Source organism: Pongo abelii, chromosome 2, assembly GCF_028885655.2.
Source record: "Pongo abelii isolate AG06213 chromosome 2, NHGRI_mPonAbe1-v2.0_pri, whole genome shotgun sequence".
NCBI lineage: Eukaryota > Metazoa > Chordata > Mammalia > Primates > Hominidae > Pongo > Pongo abelii.
In genome coordinates this window covers 136265438-136284158 of record NC_085928.1, presented here as the reverse complement: position 1 = coordinate 136284158, position 18721 = coordinate 136265438, and the positions used below count along the sequence as shown (strand labels likewise).

Here is an 18721-nt window from a genome sequence, read left to right as displayed (position 1 = left end):
CAATTTCATGTGTTCATTTTGCCACATGGGTTTAAACGGAATTGATTTGGTTCCCTCTCTAACATGAGTTCAGTGTCTGAACTTGGGTAAATTTCTAAACAATTCTGAGCTTCACTACCTCTGCTTGAAAGTGAGAACAATTGTATTTTCTATTATTTGTCTATTAGGTTATGAGAGCAAAATTATCATAACATAAAACACCTGGCACCCAGCAAGCAATTAATGCTAGTCCTTCCCACCCTTATTTATGGAGGTAAAATGAAAAAAGATAACAGACAGCTCTACTTTTATTTTTACATATATCCTTCATTGATTACCTTATGAGTAAACTTAAAAACAGGCAAAATTCTCATCTCTTCATCCTTCATTTCTCAGTGCTTTATCAAATTTCTACTATGAACTAAGAACTGAGTGCTATGGGAGACACAAAGGAGAGTCAGGTATTGTTCTGTTCTCAAGGACATTGGCATCTAGAAAGGGAGATTTTTTTTTTAATGCCATTAGAGAGACAAAATAAAGCACTGTCCTAGTTTTAAGCAGGAAAAATCATTTTATCTGGGGTTACCAGGGAAGGTTTCATGGAATAGGTAGTGTTTGGGCTTTAAAGAATGGGTATAGTTTGGAAAGCAAGAAGAGAGGAAATATAATGAGTTATGACTGAAGCACAGTTGACCCTTGAACAACACAAGTTTGAACTGTATGGGTCCACTTATAGTGGATTCTTGTCATCCAGAAGTGGATCAAAAATATGGTATTTGATAGATGCAAAACCCATGTATAGGGAGGACCAACTTTTCTTCTATGTGGATTCAGCAGGGTCCACTTGAGTGTACCAGGATTTTGGTATGCTGTGGGGTGTCCCTGCGCATGCCGAGGAGAGGTACAACTGTAGTATAATTGAGAGAAAAACCATTGTCCCAGGATTGGAAAGACAGATTGGTATTACCTTGGATGAACCACTTCTCCCCTCTGGCCTTCAATTTCTGCACTTGTGAGAGATGTAGAATAATCCCTGCCCTGTTGGTCTTTCAGGACTCTGGAGAAGATCAAATGGGAGCTTGGATGTGGAAGCTCTTTGGAAACCAAGAAACACTCTGCAAATGAAAAGGGTATCTTTTTTCCTTTTCTCCCTTGTACCATAAATTTCATGATGGCGCTTAACAGAGCTAGTCATTTTGGTATTTAAAAAATGTTTGGTGAAATAATTAGTTATTGGTTGAATGAATGAATTTATAAGTGAATACATGAATTAAACAAAGGTATGGAGTAGGAAAGCACATAATATGAGCAGAGAATAAGGGGTTCTATTTGGAAGCATGCACTAGAACTGGATGTTAGGGATGTGAATGTGGCTAGCTGGAATGGGTCTGTGGTTCTCACAATGTGATCTGTTGACCAGCAGTGTCAATACCACCTGTTAACTTGTTAGAAATGCAAAAAGAATTATGAATTTGAAATTCAGGGTGGGACCCAGCAATCTGTTTCTCTCTAAGTCATTCTGACGCATAGCAAAATTTTGAGAACCATGACTTTGTATTAAGGTGGGGAGTTTGGAAATTATTTTTCTGTAAGTTCAGTGCTAATGAAGATTTTCAACTGTGGGTGGATATAATCACTGCTGTATTTCTAGGATGATGAGGCAGGTGGTTGTACCTACAATATCTGTGACTTCAGCATTAAAAGGACAATTAGAAGTACTGGAAAACACACTGTATTTTCCAAGCTCCAGAGATGAAGATTTTGTTTTTTCCTATTTCCAAATAATATCCCCATACTTACCTAAGAGGCAAAGCAGAACAAGCATTGCTCCCAGGCACTGGGAAAACCCACTTGGTCTGCAGAGGCCAGGCAGGATGAGAATGTTTATGTGAAAAAAAAAATGAGAGCAGACTGTCAAATATGGCCCCAGCCTTTCTGCAGAGAGAGGAGTAAGTAAGCCTTTAGTCCTGACCAACTGTGGGAAAACATTAAATGGAACCTTCCAAATTGGTTTAAAGTGGGCAGCTAAGCCTATGCCAAGGACTAAGCCAACTGCACTGGCTACAAACACACCTATGTCTTTAGGGCTGGTGGATACAAATCTGCCAAAGGAGAGCACATTACATGGAGGAAGAAGGAAGAGCTGCAGGGAAACATTTATCCTAAAGGGGAAAGAGTCAAGACAGAGATATCATGGGTCAGTTGGGAAGGAGATGGAGGGGAGAGGCAGGAGGTGAGCTGTTCAGATTGCTAGCATGACCAATCCAGATGGCTAGGATGACCAGTCATCCTGGTTTGCCCAAGAGTGAGGGATAGCCCACGTCATAGGATTTCCAGGACAATCCTTGTCAAAGCGGGACAATTAGTCACCTTAAGACTCTGCCGTTTCACCTGTGTTCAAGACCTGGGGAGAAGGCATAATAAAAATAGAAAAAATCACTGCTATCAACCTCGCTTCTCAAAATATTGTCCAGAAACTAGCAGCATAGGCTTCACCTGGGAGCTTGTTAGAAATGCAGATACTCAGGCATCCTAGACCTACTGAATCAGAATCTGCACATTAACAAGAGCCCTGAGTGATTTGTATGCACATTAGAGTTTGTCTCAAAAGATCTTGTGGCATCCCACAGTAAATAATGGAGCACAAATAGCAGAAATAATTTCCTCTGGGCTGTAATATGGCTAATATCCAGGTTGATCGGATACTAAGCTAAAACCAGATCAACCTTGCCTGGGAAGGACACAACCTAGGGATGGAGAGCAACCCAGGCAGAGAGGGAGAAAGATGGCTGACACAAATTAGCCAAGAGGGGACCTCCTGAACTATTAATAGTAGTAGTATTTGTAGGGAATGTGAGAAAAGCCAGCAAGCCAGCAATTGTATGGTAAGAATAAAGCTAGAGAAATTAATGTTGCCAGTACTGTGACCCTATTTTTACCACTTCTAGGCTGATGTGGGCTGGGAAATGGGTTATGCTTAGAAATGTGGAGCCTGCCCGGTGTGGTGGCTCACACCTGTAATCCTAGTACTTTGGGAGGCCGAGGAGGGCGGATAACCTGAGGTCAGGAGTTCAAGACCACCCTGACCAACAGGGAGAAACCCTGTCTCTACTAAAAATACAAAATTAGTCTGCCGTGGTGGTGGATGCCTGTAATCCCAGCTGCTTGGGAGGCTGAGACAGGAGAATCGCTTTAACCTGGGAGGTGGAGGTTGTGGTGAGCCGAGATCACACCATTGCACTCTAGCTTGGGTGACAAAAGTGAAACTCCGTCTCAAAAAAAAAAAAAAAAAGGAAAGAAAGAAATGTGGAGCCACAGGTAGTAAGCTTCTAGCAGTAAGCTTGTAGAGAAAAATCCAAAATGATCATCCACTAAAAGTGTTCAACTCCAGATCTTGGCCTCATCCACTTGCATATCACTCAAATATAGTGTGCAAAGAAAGTTTAGTTTTCTTTCTTTTTTCTGCCTGGTCTGATCTTCATGGGCTCCAGGTCTGCAGTCTAGCAGGGATAATTGACACTTAATTAATAGTGTTTCATTCTCCTCTGGCTTGAACATACTTCTTTCACTTTCAACACTGAAGCCAGTAGTTCTTAAAATCAAACATGCAAACATGCATCAGTCACCTGGAGGGCTTGTTAAAACACAGATTACTGGGTCTGCCCTCAAGGTTTCTGATTCAGCACATCTGAGGTGGAGCCCTAGAATTTGCATTTCTAATGAGTTCCCAGGTGATGCCGACATTTTGGTCCACAGGCCACACTTTTAAGAACCTCTGATTCAGACTATTCAGAGTTTATTTCATATCCAAAAGTGATTATTTAAAAAGTATCTTAGATTAATCCTCCTCAAACTGATTGATTTTTCCAATCATGTACCAAATACATAGTCCGATTGCGCATGACCAGTATTCAGCTTTTGCTACAAGCAACTCACCATGCCAGTTCCACACACCTGAACTGGTTATATCCTGTTTAACAAGATCAGCTCACTGATCACATACTAGGATGTCATGGAAATGTCAATTTATGATAGAAGTTTCTAAACATGAACTTTCATCTGTATTTATCTCACCCCCGAACAGGAACAGTTTGTGGACTGGCACTGGCCCTTGGACCACACTTCGAGTGACATTGTTATAGATGACACTGTCTCTTATAGGAAAATGCACAGTCTTTCTTAGATTCTCTACCTCCCTCTTCCATCTCGTTCCCAACATAGATCTGGGTACATGATTATAGATCTGGGTCTTATTATAATCTTGTGACACCCTTGGATCATGCACTATCCTCTAAATAATCAATAGTTTCTACTATAGAGAGGCTCAATTTATCTTCTCCCTGGAATTGGGAGCACTGAAATATAACTAGAACCCAACTGATCTTTTGAGATGTTGTGTCCTTGCCCTCACTGCTACTGCCATAGTTCTGAACATTTCCCCAAGCATCAAAAAGGCCCCATGACCTCTTTTCCCCTAGACTTCTGCCAGTCCACCAACACTCTCAGTGGGGAAGTAAGAAGCCTGGTGGATCCTGCTTCCCACACAAAGGCCATGATGAGACAGGTGCTTTCTAAGTCCGATATATCTACCCACCTTCTGCTGTCACCTCTGTACCTCCTGAGTCACATGAAATGTGGTGCTGAGCCAAATGGTCAGTCTTCTAGAAGCAGTGGAATGTTGGAGGCAGCTTATATACCTTAGCTGATTCTTAAATTTTCAGGAATTTTGTGAGACAGTTTTTAAACACAGCAATTGTTGAAAATTAAACAATATAAACTTATAATCAAATATATTATATTAAAAATAAAGATAATGCCCTCAACTCATCACTTCCTATTTATTGTTTTACACTTTAGTACTATCTATGCTTATTGTATGTGTATGGTGGAAATACTACATAATGATATTTAATGGTGTACTGCCACATAGCTCTTCCCAACTCTGCATTCAGTGACATCACTTTGGTAGCTTGAAATCAGCCATGATAGGAGTATTTATATCTTGGAAATTGGCAAATATGACAAATCAGCATTCCACCCTCCCTTACCTCCCCACCCCCCAGCCAGTTGTTAAACATTTACACAACCACCCAGAGCCTGCATCTGGGAAAGTGAGCCACTAACCCAATGACCTGTGATAACCCTATACATATCTAGCTGTTACTAAGCTGCCCTTCCCATAAGGGTCCACCCCAAAAAGGTGTGTGTGCAGAGGAGAATAAAAACTAAAACCCTAAGATCATCTTATTTACTTGCCCTATTTCTGCCTCTTTTCTCTCCCTGCCATCTCTGGGGTCCAGAAGTAGAAGCTTTTTATTTCCTCCAGAGTTTATTCTTATACATCAAGGATAAACATTCATGACCTAACATCACCTCTCTTGTTTTCTCCCACCAAAGCTATAAGGATAGTCTAACCATGAAAAAACATTAAACAAACTCAAAATGGGACAGTCTATAAAATACCTAACCAGTTCTCTTCAGAACAGTTAAGGTCCTGAAAGGCAAGGAGAGAACAAGAAACAATCACAACTTGGAGGACATTAATGCACTAAATTTAATATGGTTTCATAAGTTGGGCTGAAAAGAAAAGGACAGTAGAAAAGCTTGGATATGAGAATACAGTCTGAGTATAGTACTAGTGTTAAGTTTTTAATCTCTAACTTGATGGCATGGTTATAGAAAATACAAACATTAGGCATAGCTGGGTGAAAGGTATACAGGAACTCTACTATCTATACAACTTTTCTGTAAACATAAAATTATTTCAAAATAAAACTAATATAAGAAAAAAACATGGCCTACATAATAGATAGAATGGATATCTTCTCTAGTCTATGAAAAACCCTGTGTCCTACATTCACTTGCTTTGCGATATAATAAAAGTGGGAAAGGAAGGGATGATAGAAACATTATTTCTCTTAATAAACTTGGATTTTAAAATCTTTTGTCTTTTCGCAGCATAAAACATTCCACTTAGGATGCTGTATGTTGAGCATTAACTTTCTCTTTCTCTTTTTCTTTATAGTCTTTCTGTAATAGTTCAAATCCTGCCCACCCTGAGGGTGGATGTTTCTAGATGATAAAGGAGGTCATAAACAGAGAGTAGATTAATATAATTACCTTTATTTCATGTCTATTTGCAAATGGGCCATTGTTCACATAGTTGCCTCTCTTTCTAAATGGAAGAATAGTTGGAGTTGGCAGGGGAAATACCAGAACTGAGATGAGTAAAGGTGCTTCAAGACAATGCTTCTTAAATTTTGATTTGTGTTTGCATCTCGTGGGGATCTTGTTTAAAGTAGATTGAGATTCAGTATGTTTGGGGAGGGGCCCATTAATCTGATTTTATAAAAAGTTCCTAGATGATGCCATGCTGCTGGTCTCTGAGAAGCAAGAGTCTGGGGTCCTTTCTAAAGTGTTTCCTCTCTCCTCTATACAGTCAGAAAAGGAAAGTGCTTACTGGTCAGAGATTTAAAAGACATAGGAGATATACCATACTTCTATAAGACCAGAAACAAAAACAAAGAAGAAACATAATAATCAAAATATGACATTATTGCACACAATGAGATGCAGTAAAAGATGGACTACTTAGGCATTCGCTGGATATAAGTGAAGCTGCCTTTGGAGTTTAATTTTAAGTTCTCAGTAACTCACCGTATTTAGTCATATCGTTTCACACACAGACAAAATTCGTTCTCTACTAAGAAGGAACTAAAGCTCTCAGAATTACTGAGTTGCACAGTACCAATTTACATGAATTTTTTTCTTCCTCTAAAAGTTTGTAATGACTATGGTTCCTGGAAAATAATATTTCATTTTTTCAATTCATACTCTTAATCTACCAAAAAAACACTCTTCCAAAAATGTAAGCTAGAAAAACAGGTAATTTGCTCATATCATAGAGACAACTCATACCAATAAAAAAATACATTTTAAAATTTGGAAAATTACAATGAAAGAATAAGGCATTTTGCATGCAGATGTGTTGTGTTTTTACTCCACAATATTGGGAGCTTCCAAAGTGTAACATGCATTTACAGAGCCACTCTCTTAGCATTTAAACTGGGAGGCATTTTTCGAGAAGCGTGAGTCTTGCTCAGTGGTCCTGTAGCCACTCTAGCAATCTCACACGGTACATGACTTATAAATATTGTGTGTGCTTGATGGAAGTAGACCTGACTTTGCTAATCACTTACTAGTTCTTTTGCCCAGTATTTCTTTGTTTTGGAAGCAACTTTGTTTAGCTTACCAAATGTATATTGTCTAATTTGCAGGAAATATAAATAATATTACAAATAGCAAAATGGGGTTGTATGTGCAGATTTCTGCATCCTGCTGGGCCCTGTCATGTTTAGTAATAGCTTTTCCTTGTGCTGTTGCCACTGCCAAACAGACTTCTTATGTGATCTTTGGCTTTCTTAACACCTCTTTGGGGATCAATAAAGTGTTTCTTTTTTTTCTTAGATGCCAACTTCATCTGTCTTTAAGAATACAATATTAGTTTAAAAGATTGTTCAACTTAAAGCAGTCTTGTAGAGATTGTCACCCATGATTGATGCTGGGTGAGTAGAAAGGAAAATGTTGATTTTATCCTCTGCCTTTCAGATCTTTGAAGGGGAAAGTGGGCTAGTTTTTTAAACTGCAGTCTGATCAAATGTTTCAAAAGTTGTTCAAAAGTAATCTTAGTCCAACACTGCTCTTCTGACTTTTATCTAGAGAAATGGAAAAGTTTATATATTAACCATTTGTTTCTTTTAAGTACTTGTGTACATTTTTCTCTTGCAATAAGTATTAATAATTGAAAATTATTAAATTTTCATTTTAATGTTTTTTATTAAGTTTGATATGTTTCTTAGCAATGAAGACCTGTGGCTCAAATAGGAGCAGACAATTCATGTAATCAAATTTTAAATTCAAGCAGAGCTATCATACCAACATATTTGTATTTCTCTTTGTCTTGGAATTATTGGTTTGTTTAAAATAATAAGTGTAGCCAATTATTTTGTTATTCTGTTATTTAAAATATAAATTTGCTGTCTAAAATTTTTTATGTAAAGGTGAGTGTATAAATGAATATAAATATAAATAAATAACTAATGATCACATTTCTACTGGGAAACATCATTATTTCTTACTTTAAATGTGTCAGTTATCTTTCCATGATGTGTTTGTGCACATGCAAGTGTTGGCTAAGCCTGATTCTCTTTTATAAAAAAAATGGTGAATTTCAAATAAAAATGCAAAATATTATCTTTCATGCAAATACACTAATAATACCAAAGAAAGCAGAAAAACTTACTTAAAAATAATTTTTCTTGACAGATTTATAAATAGGAGCTTGACTAATCAGTTTCATTACTGTTCCTTAGCTGCAGCCATGTTCTCTTGGACTATATTGCTCAGATGATCTTGTGCTTTCTTTGCTACTCATACTAAATAATTTGTGTTGTTTTGCATTTTTTATATCAGGAAGCAAAATACTTAAAAATTTATAAAAGTTGAAGGGAAAAAGGGCACTCCCATAGTAGATAAAAGAAAATGTAGCATTACTTCATCATCTTTATAGAGACTCTTCAGAAAGATACATGTTTTTATTAGAAATATGAAATGATACAGTATCTGAAAGTTGCTTTAACTACCAGTGATTGAGATGGTAAATTGGCACAACCTTTCTGATGGGCAGGTGGGCACTGGTCATTAAAAACAAAACAAGAAAACCCTTAAGCTGTATAAAGCTATTCATACAGAGAGATTTACTTTTATAAATTTATGCTAATGAAATAATTATGGTTGTGTTCCCAATTTAGCATAAGAATGTTTATCACAGCATGGCATATATTGGAAGTTTAGTAAATGAAGATACATCCAATCTGACATTCCATTCACAACCACAAAGAGATAATGTAGAAACATATTTAGTAATGTGAGAAAATACTAAATATTAAGTGGAAAATGGTAAGTTACAAAATAATTTGCATAAAATCATCTCATACACCACCCCCCCATATATATACTTATAGTATGTTATACAATGAAATGTTAATGGTCTCTGGTTTGGGTTGTGGGATTATGAAATACATTTTTTTCTCATATGTATTTTCTTGACCCTTCAACTAACAAGCATTATGTTTTTAATAAGGAAAATAAACATTCACCTTTAAAAAATGAATTCCATTAATATTCTTCTATTTGTCCTTTGAAAATTGAATAGCTTTATATATTAGTTATTCCATAACAAGTAGTTGGTTTTGAAAATAGAAAATTAGGTAGTTGTTCTAAAACAAAGCAAGAAAGGGTTGTGTAAAATACCATAATGACTTATTTTATTAATAGATAAGCCATAAATATCCTGATGAATTATTTTCTGATGAGAAATAAGAATTCCTGTGGCTCAGGGTTACATTTTCTTCTAATGTGACCAAGGCCATAAGGAATTTGATAGCTATTCCAACTTTGTATCGTAAGGAGTAGTTTTTAACATTCCTGAATAGATAAGATAGCTCCTGGAATCTTCCCAGTTTTCAACTATTTCTTTGATGACTATCTATAGTGATTGATTTGTTGATATAAATGTTAAACTGACATATATTTACTAAATGTGTATTATTAGTTAGATATTACTAACTACTATGCATACCAGAGAGCATGAAGTATGGGCTCTCACCTAAAGGAACTACAGTATTGTTAGGTAATAAATTATATGAAACAAAAAATTTTTAGAGAATATAATGCAAGTACTAAAATGACTGAAGAGATAAGAACCATGATATTTATAAAAAGCAGTGGATAAATGTAGGCCAAGAGTTTGGGAAAAGCTTCAAGAAAAGATGTGACTTGCCTGGCTTTGGAAAGATGAGTGATACTTGGTTATGAGAGAGGAGGGAAAAGCATTTCAGCTTGTGAGATGAAGGTCTAAAGTCCTTAGGGCTGAATTTGCTGGTTGTGGCTATGTTTACTGCAGTTCCAGCAGAGTTAGGGATGTGGTTAGGCCAGGACAGTAAGGATATCTGCCTGGAAAATTCCTGTTTTCCCTTTAGAGGGAATAGATTAAGGTGGCAGGGATCAGATAGGAAATGATGGGGGACCCTGAAGTTAGAGCTGAGGATGTCTTCTCAGCTTCTCTGATACCATGCTCTGAGTTTGCTCCCATTTCTTTCGTGGTTCCTTCTCTTTTCATTTGTTGGCTCCCAACCTCTTTTCTACTCAGTCTCTGAATGTTGGACTTACCTGAAGTTCCTTAGCTGCTCTTCTGACTCTGTTCTCATTCTCTGAATGAAAGGAGAGGGTTCAAACTATCCACCACTATGGTTTCATACAATTACAGAGCTCCTTGGAAAAGTGATTTGTCTAGGGCTGGGGCAGGGATAAAAGAAGATGAGCCTGGAGGATGTCATGGTACCAAAAAGTAAGTACTCAAGAAAAGGGTGGGGGCACATTGAGAGAACACAGGAGCCAACCTAAAAGAGCTACCAATGGCTAAAGCTAGACCAGTTTCAAAGACCAAATAAAATATTGAATTATGAAGCAGAATAAAATAAACACAATTTAGTCCATACTGATATGAATAAATGATTGAATAAAAGTAAATGGTAGAGAAAGGACAACTTCTTACAGAATAATTCCAAATAATAGATGTAAAAGGAAAGGAGGAAATAGAAAATCATTGTGAGAACACTAGAACACTGGTGAAACGTTGCTGCAGGGAGGATCTGCCTATGCATGCATAAATTAATGGACAATGTTTTGAGAGAAAATGGCTATTTGGGGCCAGGTGCGGTGGCTTACACCTGTAATCCTAGCACTTTGGGAGGCTGAGGCTGATCACGAGGTCAGGAGTTCAAGACCAGCCTGGCCAACATGGTGAAACCCCGTCTCTACTCCAGATACAAAAAATTAGCTGGGCTTGGTGGCAGGTGCCTGTAATCCCAGCTACTCGGGAGGCTGAGGTGGGAGAATTGCTTGAACTCAGGAGGCAGAGGTTGCAGTGACCCGAGATTGCACCGCTGCACTCCAGCCTGGGCAACAGAGCAAGACTCTGTCTCAAAAAACAAAACAAAACAAAACACAAACACAAACAAACAAAAACCTTTACAGTAAATTAAAAAGCATGGTAAACACCACATTAGCCAAATGATCAAGGTCAACATCACCAGTAATAAGACATACTGACAACAGGTACCGCGAATATGATGCACTGAAAAGAGCACCGCACCTCTGTAGTATCTTTCCTGTGAATACATAGCCTCAATTTGATCATGAGAAAGCATTAGGAGATATATCTAATGTTAAATGACAAGTTAATGGGTGCAGCACACCAACACAGCACATGTACACATATGTAACTAACCTGCACGTTGTGCACATGTGCCCTAAAACTTAAAGTATAAAAAAAAAGAATTACTCAGACTAGGAGACCCAATATTTGAAATACGAAGTAAAATCTCTAAAAATAAATAAATAAATAAATAAATAAATAAATAAATAGCTATTACTGCAAAAAAAATGCAAATTGAGGAGTATTTTACAAAATACCTGACAGGTATTTCTCAAGAGTGTCATGAAAGACAATGATAAACGAGGAGTTGTCCCAGATTGGAGGAGACTAAGGTGATGAAGAGTTACATACGATGTGGAATCCCACATTGGACCCAGGAACAGAAAAAGGACATTAGTGGAAAACTGGCAAAGTCTGAATAAAGTCTGTAATTCAGGTAATGATATTGTACCAATGTTAATTTCTAACTTTTAATCATTGTACCCTGGTCATGTAAGATGCTAACATTAGAAGAACCTGAGTGAAGGGTATATGGGAGCTCGGTGTTATCTTTACAAATCTTCTGTAAATGTAAAATTATTTCAAAATAAAAAGTTAAACATACAAAACATCTACCTACAGAGACCTCTCAGTCCTCTGTTTCTCTGATAGGATCTTATTTTTCTGCCTTTTAAAAATCTTTGCCTTCTTCCTGTCCACATTTAAAATCTTCACCCCCTTAGTCCTCACATGTGTTTATCTTGTCACCTTGAAAATAAAAGCCACTGGGTCTTCTGGATAATTTCTCAGATGGAAGTGAATGGCAAGTCTCCTTTTGCCCTCCAAGTACAGAAATCCTAGATAAAATATTGTTTTTAAAATGTGTGAAATATATAGGTAAACTCAAACAGGGAAAATTCCCAGGTGCCAGCACAGAAAGCGATGGTCTGTAGACATTCGAAACCCTGGACCTGAGGGCAGGACTGAAGTTGTAATGCCATTGCTGGGACAGGAAAGAAAGCTTCAGGCCTGGATAAGGTAAGGAGCTAGAACCGGACCCTGCATCCTCAACAACACAGGGTGTAGGAAAGACCCGATCATTGGCCGGGGAGGTGTCAAAGATGTGCGCCTTATGCTAGGGGCCACAAGTGAGAAAATAATCACTCATAAATTATCAAACTCAAACCTGCACTCTTTGTAGTTGTGGGATCCAAATTCATACTATCTATATGGCACAGAAGCTAATTAATGAATGTAGAAATGGTTATGAAATGGGTAACACTCCGATGGGCTTGGCAGGGACAAATGCAAAACCACTTTGCAGGGATGTTTTCATAAGCCTGAGCATGAGAGTCTCTCGGGTAAAAAGCTATTGAATGTCAGTTTACTATCAAAAATTATAAAGCAAAGAAACAAATCCTCATCAGCAATGAACCCAGAAAATTAACACTCTAAAAACTAAAGATAATAAAAAAAATCTAAAATATAGTTTGAAATAAGTATGTTTAATTTGTTTAAGAAAAAAATGACAGTATGAAACTAGAAAAGGAAGATTTTGGAAAAAATGGAATTTTAGAAATAACCCATGTAAGCCATTGATATTAAAACCTCAGTGGAAGTGTTACACACGAGATTAGACACAATGAAGAACAAGCATTAGATACTAGAAAACAGATCTGAGGAAATCATCCAGAATAAAGATCAAAGAAGTACAGAGAAGAAAATTTTGGAAGAAAATTTGATTCATGAAGGCTAGAAGGTGAAGGTTCGATATTTTTCTAAAAGCAATTCTACAAGAATAGAAGAGAGATGGAGAAGCAGTATTTACATTTTATCTACTTTATGGTCACACACATATATGTCTGTGTGTGTATGGTCACACACATATATGTCTGTGTGTGTATGGTCACACACATATATGTCTGTGTGTGTATGGTCACACACATATATGTCTGTGTGTGTATGGTCACACACATATATGTCTGTGTGTGTATGGTCACACACATATATGTATGTGTGTGTGTATGGTCACACATATATGTATGTGTGTGTGTATGGTCACACACATATATGTATGTGTGTGTGCACAAAATATAGTGTGCGTATATACACACACAGATACCCAATAGCTGGTGGATAATAAGGACTGTCTGCTCTACTCAGCATAATCTCACTATTTATTAAATACCACACTCAACTCATCATGCTACTGCTGACTGGAAACATCCCGTTTTCCTTTCATCCAAATTATTTTACTATCTTCCAGATTCAATTTAAGCTTTGACTTTTCTTTGAAGGGATCTTGATGATGTATCTCTTTTCCTTACGCTTCTGTTATTGTTGCATCTGAACCACTCAGTACTAAATTGTGTTCTACACCAAGCTTGTCCGACCGGCAGCCCTGTGGCTACATGCTTTAAATGCAGCTCAATACAAATTTGGAAAGTTTCTTAAAACATTATGAAATTTTTTTAGGGATTTTTTTTAAGCTCATCAGCTGTCGGTAGTGTTAGTGTATTTTATGTGTGGCACAAGACAATTCTTCTTTTTCCAGTGTGGCCCAGGGAAGCCAAAAGATTGGACGCCCCTATTCTACACGATGAGTTGGGAAACTATGAAAGCTAAGCAAATCCTGTCCGCTGACTGTTTTTGTATGGTTCAGAAGCTAAGAATGGTGTTTACATTTTTAAGTGGTTGAAAAAAAAAAGAGAAGAAGAATGTTTCATGGCATGTTAGAAATTATATGAAATTCAAATTTTGGTGCCCTCTCAGTGTCCAATAAAGTTTATCGAAACACAGTCATGTCCACTTATGTATGTATTGTCTATAGCTGCTTCCACACTGTAACAGAGTTGAGTAGCTCCAACAGAAAATATGTGGTGCACAATGGCTAAAATATGCACTTTCTGGCCATTTCCAGTTGAAGTTTACCAGTCTTTGTTCTACACTGCAAATTTTGTCATGTCAAGTACAGGATTTTAAGTAATGAATCTCACTTCATAGTGCAGGAGGTAGCAGTGTCCCCTCTCCCCCTTGGGAACTGGACTCAAGAGCATTTCTTTTCAAAGTGGTCCTCCTCAGAAATTCCTCTTTCATCTCTCAAACCTGACACTTTTATATCCTTGAGGTGGGTGAGGGCTTCCAGGAAATTTGTAACTAGGTTTCAGCACATCCCCTTTAGTAAATTTCCATATGGTCTAGCACTTCCTTTATCACATGGCATCACTCTTATGTGGTAACTCAACTGAAACTAACAACTTAATATTTTGATAGGGCTATTACAAAGAAATTGTGCTGGAAATAAAATGAAATAGACATGGCTAATATGGACCTTTTATAATTGGAGCTCAACAATGAAAAAAATAGGTAATTAGTAGGAAAAATAAAAGTTTAGTTTTAGGGTTCTGTAATAATTTTTTAAATAAGATAAGCAGGTCTTTACACATTTGAAAAGATCCTGGGTGAAACTACGGAGCAAAAATAGCGTTTTACTGTGATATCATTTTTCTTTTCTTGGCTTCAGCTGTGTGTTTTTAGTGAAATAAATAAGTATTGAATGTCTGGGGAGATATGTGATTTTCTTTGATAACTGCTAAGACACCAGAGGTTTCAATTGTTTTTGATCCTCTTTGATCTCCCTTAGCTACTCTTTTTTCAGCATTGTAGCATTTTTGAAATTTTTACATGAGAATGAACAATAAAAGTTAACACTGTCATAATTAATTTGAAGAGTATGGCTGTGTTTACACAATAAAACCATTTGCAACCATCATCTTCATCTTTTTCTCAGTAGATTATTTTTTCATTTGCATATATACAGCATGACTGCAGCAATAGCAAGCAAATATATTTTTGTCTTTCCAAAAGAATAATTTTTTTAAAATTAGACCATTTCATAGTCTTGAAGTTTAGTGCTAAAGCATTTCAAACAGCATTCGTATTTGAAACCTTACCACTGTCTTTTACGGGAATAACAGAATGTTTAATAACCAAACTTTAGCCATACCAAACTTTGAATTTTCCCAAATGCCTAAGATGGCAATATTTCATGGGTCCTTTCTAGTAGCTCTGTTTAGAAAACAAAACAGCTAGGCTTTGTTTAGATGGATGATTCAACAAGGATTTCCACTAATAATCATGTCCAGTTCGTTCGGGGGAGCACACTCAATTTTGATTCTGCATCAACCGAGTATAAACCATGACTGTTTTCTGCAATTTTAGCTTTCAGTCTGTATTAGCTGTGTTTTAAAATGAACAAAGAAAAGAAAAAGGAAAAAAGTAATGTTAATAGGCTTCCTTTTGTGATCTCTTAGGGAGAGGTCTTTTTAAATAAGGGGCTTGAACTTGACCTTCTTCAATGGCACAAAGGTCCAATGCGCAGTTTTTAAAGCTATATTTAAATTTTAATAATTATACTCATTGGAGGCTAGAATGAGACTTTCGGAACTTAATCCTTAATCTTTTAGTGCAACTGCTTGGCAAAGAACAGAAGCTTAGGAAAACGTCTGCAATAGGTACACAAATATTTCCCTGATTTCTTCACACAGAATCAAACTGATTGCTTTGAGGTCATCACTATAGTATTTGAGTTTGCAAATATAATTTAATATAGAGTTATAATTTTAAAAATGTTTATCTTCAAGATAAATCTAGTTTTAGCAACCTGATACTGAAACTGGATTTTCAACATTTTAAAGAAATCACACTCTCAGTGTTGGCAAAATGGCATGGAAAGAGCCACTGTTGTATGCTGTTGTTGAAAGCGTAAATTGTAAAAATCTTTCTGGAAGGCAGCTTGGCCATATCTGTTGAATACCTCCAAATTTTGCATAAAACCTTTAAACCAGCATTTTTACTTTAGGGGATTCATGCTAAGAAAATAGTCATAGATGTTTGCAAAATTATAGCTACAAGATTTTTATGTAAGTGTTTTTGGTAGAAACAAGAACTGGATAAAGCATAAATATTTAACAACCAGGCTCTATTCAGCCATTAAAAACGATACTAGAGAAATATTTAATGCCATGGAAATGGTTAAAAAAGCTGATTAAAAACAGTATGCACGATGTGATTCTGTTTTGTAAGAAAAAAATTTGCATCAAAAATACTGGATAAAAACAAATAGAATGTTAACAGTAGAATCTGAATATAAAGGAATTGTGAATACCATTTTTCCAACATGAAAATAGCTTCTTAAAATATTCTTAAAATGTATAGTATGTGTAAAAATCTCAAACTATAGGAAAGTAAAAATCGTAAGCCCTTTTCCTTTTAACTGCATAATTTGGTAGGGGACACACACACACACACACGCTAACTTCTGTTTTGGTTTTTTATTCAACAGTTTATCTTGGAGAATTTTACGTGTTAGTGCATATAGATCTACTTCATTCTTTAAATTTCTATGTGGTATTCCATAATATGATTGTGTAATACCCTTTCTTATCAACTACTCTGACTGTTCTTATCAACTGCTTATCATACTTATCAGCTGTTCTCACCATTCTGTTCCAACAGCAGGATTTATAGATTTGACCTTTTTCTTCATTTCCTCTCTGCTTTTCACTTCTCTCCTTTTCCAGCTTATATAGTTATTACTTCATTTGACGCTCTCTTTTTTTGCCCCATCTGCAAAACCACAACTCTCAATTCCCTGTGTAACCAAGCAGACAAGCACTGTTGAAGAAAATCCTGCCATAGGGCAGTTATGTCCCACCTTTTAAGACACTCAATACTATCTGGCAATCCTGCTAGTTTCTCTGGTTAGGTCACCCTCCCACTGTCTGCCACTATTATTTCAAACGGTCTCCATTCCCCTCAAAAGTCAGATTTCCCTGGATCTCCTCCGACTTTCCCTCTCAGAGGTTGATGATGTCTCATAATATAGAGAAAATTGAAGCCTTGACATCCATATACCAATTTATAAACCTTCTCAATTGTGTATCTTTTCTCTCTCTTCCTTCTTTTTACATGGAAGAAATGTATTTGCTTTGCTGTTATTTCATTTAGGAATTTTGTATATATTTTTATGTAATATTATTTTAACAGTTTTCCTATGTAGACATGCTTTTCTTAGTTTTGATAACAGGGTTTATTCTGCTGGACTTGTAGAATGACTTGGGAAACTTTCTTTTGTTTCTTTGCTTTTTCCTTTCATTCGGTGCTCAAAGAAATTTGTTCCTTGAAAGTTTGGTAGCAGCATTTTGGTATAAGTCTTTGAGTAGTGGTAAGGGTGATATTAGTGTATGTGTATGTGTGCCTGTGTGTATGCCAATCTTTGATTATCCTTTTCTTTAGTTTCTCCTATAATTATTGGTCTATCTCAATTTTCTTCTACTTCCTAAGTTCGTTTTGGTAATTTTTATCTTCAGAAAACATCTACTTTGTCCTTCATCTGGATTAGGGATTTATTTCTTCCCTGTGGAAGAAACAGTTGATCAAGTTGATGAAGTTGATAAAGCTCTCTTCTTAGAATCATTTAAAAAAATCCTACTTGAGAGTGGAGTCACATGACTTTCTGTGCCTTCCTACAAAAATTGTGTGTGTGTGTGTGTGTGTGTGTGTGTTTTCTGTTTACATACATGGTTTTCTCACAATGCTATCTCAATATTCTCAGTAATTTTATGGAATAAAAATGTATAAACCCTGATTGAATAATATATTCTGTGTGCTCGCCTCCTTTACCTCATAACACAGTGTACAAAAAGGGAATTGAAGAGGAAGTCAAATAAAGAAAAAAAATACTACCCGTGCAACTTGCAACACGTATGGCCTGTATCACCACACAATCTGTGAATAATAAGAAGTTACTTTAAATAATACTTCAGCAGTTATCTCAATCATGTGATTTGTTTGAACTTCCAAGGCTAATACTTTCAGCTCAACAGTTATCTATATTATAACATACCATACTGCCTTATGGAGAGTTAAAAATTCTCATTTCAACTGTCCTCTTCTGCAAAGCTTTAATAAGTAATGCAAAAAACTCACTCCCTTTCATGTATTGATGAATATAGGTAGATAAAAATTTTAGAGAGCAAAATAGGGGCTGGGTCACCAATATGAGAATGTAGATAAGTAGGCACATTTGCCTGGTGGGTGGTCAGCTCGTTTGCAGGGGCATCTGTAGACAGAAACTTGGAGATTATGTGCAATCTATAGGCTGATCTAATGACTGTCATGAATGATAGTTTCACATAGATGCACCAACCGAAAAGTGACATACAGATGGTCCCTGATTTATGATGGCTCAATTTAAGATTTTTCGACTTTACAATGGTGTGAAAACAATATACATTCAGTAGAAACTGTGCTTAGAGTACCCATAAAATCATTCTGTTTTTCACTTTCAGTACGGTATTCAATAAGCTCCATGATATAGTCAACATTTTGTTATAAAATAAGCCTTGTATTAGAGGATTTTGATCAACTGTAGGCTAATGTAAGTGTTCTGAGCACATTTAAGACAGTTTAGACTAAGCTATG

General features: G+C 36.5%; 1 long non-coding RNA gene across 8 annotated transcripts in view; it reads left to right on the top strand.

Annotated features, from left to right (window-relative positions):
• LOC103890234 (uncharacterized) overlaps window positions 1-18721 on the top strand; it is a 169924-nt gene that overhangs the window by 19855 nt on the left and 131348 nt on the right. For 4 of the 8 annotated variants that reach the window (XR_008523872.2, XR_008523875.2, XR_008523873.2 and 1 more), the window contains one exon: window positions 1033-8087. This is a non-coding gene — a long non-coding RNA (uncharacterized LOC103890234). Of the gene's footprint in view, window positions 1-1032; window positions 8088-18721 lie in introns of those variants that run through there. The other 4 variants (XR_008523876.2, XR_008523874.2, XR_008523878.1 and 1 more) reach the window with 3 other exon arrangements.